The sequence below is a fragment of the Etheostoma cragini genome, unplaced genomic scaffold, assembly GCF_013103735.1.
Source record: "Etheostoma cragini isolate CJK2018 unplaced genomic scaffold, CSU_Ecrag_1.0 ScbMSFa_4466, whole genome shotgun sequence".
NCBI classification, from domain to species: Eukaryota; Metazoa; Chordata; class Actinopteri; order Perciformes; family Percidae; genus Etheostoma; species Etheostoma cragini.
The window spans coordinates 1-2589 of NW_023268842.1; the positions used below are offsets into that span (position 1 = coordinate 1).

The window sequence follows — 2589 nt, forward strand, 5'->3', positions numbered from 1 at the left end:
TTCTTACCAGCAAGTTTCTGGAGGTCCAAATGGCATCTTTGATGGCGGCAAAGTGTATAGCTGTAAATCTGCTCCCTAAAAACAACAACAGGTCCGGCCCTCCTTTCCCTCTTTTCTCTTTTGGCTTCTTCATCCCTCTTCATTGCATTCGTTCCCACTTGGACATCCACAGGAAATAAAAGATGGCTGGTTCCAGGTCTAAAATCCCTTAAAAAAGAGCTGATGATTAAATCAAAGCTAAAATCACTGCCTTTTTTTAAAACATCAATGTGAATAGTTAACATGTGAGCAATAAGGAAGCTCACATAAAAGTTAGCTGTTGGAACCTTGGTCCTTCACAAACCTTCCCTCAAAAAGTGAATCACAGATTTTCCAGCCCCTTGACAGATTAAGGAGACCAGAGTGGCGCAGTGTAAGCGTGCCGGGCCCATAACCCAAAGAACGATGGATCAAAACTACTGTTAATTGCTATGAACTGTTTCTACTTTTTTCTGAGATAGAATAAATCTCATCTTTATTAATGCTTTTGGGAAGACTCCCGCAAGGATATTGAAATATCCCTGAATAAAAGAAGATACCTGGGTAGAACATGTAATGTTAATGTTGTATGTGGCTTCAAAACCTGTAAATACAACTGCGGTGACTGGAAATCAAACCTGCCTGAGCATTTATTGTAGAGAATAAGTAGGCTGACACTGAAGTATTGAGACAGCAGTGACTGAAAATCTAATGCAATCTACATACCGGTCTTCTTAACGATCTAAATAGACTTTCTCACCTCAGAGTCATCTGGACCACGTAACGATTAGCTTCTGTCCCTCTGAACCCTGAGTGACAATCACTCTGCAGTGAATGAGATGCAGTTCCCCCCCTCCTCAGTATAACCAAGACTATACTTTTAGGGATCATTTCTAGAGTTTCTGATTTGAGGAATGTGATTCTAAAGTGTTTGGTCTCGCTGACCACGATGATGAGTCGTGATATTCCTTTCTGAGTGTGAAGCTGACCAAGAGTAATGATTCACTTCATTTGCCTTCTGTCATTGATGATTGTTCTTTGCTTATGGAGTATTGAGGAAGGGAATATGATCAGAGTGGTAGTAGCAGATATGTAAAAACCTTACATGAGTGAAGGAAAACCAACCATTATTTGGAAAACTGTTTAATCTTAAACATAACAATTAGGGGACCTCAGGCAGACAGTTGGAGCTCTTACATATTTCTGAATCTGCTCTCCGCGTGTCAAGTTTCATGATCGGTCATTCTATCTTAGCTGGAAAAGAACATCTCGTCTCTTTGGATAGGCTATGGTCTCGACCTGAGACCTGCTATGATAAACACAAAACTGATGTTGTCAGACTTTATGCCATTTTATCCTTGGTGGGAAAATGCAAAGACATAACAAATTCAGTTGTCTCCTACAAGGAGAAGACAATGAGGAAAGATACAGAAGTAATATACTCTGAGAGGCATTGGAGATCTTATTATGAGTAATTAATATGAAAATCATTGGTTAAATGCAATTTTTCATTACAAGTTACTGTTTGAAAAAATGTAAAGAAGTGTTATTGAGATAGTGGCAGATGAAGTGTTTATGACCCATCAATGAAGACAAAAGGATACATCAGCTGTTGGGGAGCTGATTTAAAGGACATTTTACTCTTTAAAAGTGTTGGGTTTCTAGTGATAAACTAATGAGGAAGAATTTGACAAATCTAAATGAACAAAAACAAGTCAACAAACTCAGTCCTTGAAATCTTACACCTAAATATGTCCAGTCTTGACCATTCCTTGACCTGGAATTGAACCCGGGCATCGCCAGTGAGAGCACCGAATCCTAGCCACTAGACCATCAGGGAGACACAAGTATCAAATTTATCTTTGTAAAGGTGAGTTTCCTTTTCACTCACTGGAATGACTCGTATTGTTTTAGGCGAGGAATGGTGCCTGGCTAGAGCTTCAGAAGGCAGAACATGACAGATAACACATCTGTCACATAGTCAGTTTGTATCTGTTCTGCACCTTTGCATTGCACTTAAATGTCAAAATGTGGACCTGAATCCAACAATACTATTACTTGATACGCATATACACTCACCTATAGGATTATTAGGAACACCATAATAATGCTGTTTGACCCCCTTTTGCCTTCAGAACTGCCTTAAGTTTACGTGGCATTGATTCAACAAGGTGCTGTAAGCATTCTTTAGAAATGTTGTCCCATATTGATAGGATAGGGACAACATCTTGCAGTTGATGGAGATTTGTGGGATGCAAATCCAGGGCACAAAGCTCCCGTTCCCACATCCCAAAGATGCTCTATTGGGTTGAGATCTGGTGACTGTGGGGGCCATTTTAGTACAGTGAACTCATTGTCATGTTCAAGAAACCAATTTGAAATGATTCGAGCTTTGTGACATGGTGAATTATCCTGCTGGAAGTTGCCATCGGAGGATGGGTACATGGTGGCCATAAAGGGATGGACATGGTCAGAAACAATGCTCCGGTAGGCCGTGGCATTTAGACCATGCCCAATTGGCACTAAGGGGCCTAAAGTGAGCCAAGAAAACACCCCCCACACCATTACACC

The 2589-nt window shown here is 40.5% G+C and overlaps 1 non-coding gene across 1 annotated transcript; it reads left to right on the forward strand.

Annotated features, from left to right (window-relative positions):
- The first annotated feature begins 886 nt into the window (after window positions 1-886).
- LOC117941145 lies at window positions 887-1098 on the forward strand. Its single transcript, XR_004655867.1, has one exon. It is a non-coding gene; the product is annotated as a small nucleolar RNA U3 (small nucleolar RNA).
- Window positions 1099-2589: the final 1491 nt, after the last annotated feature.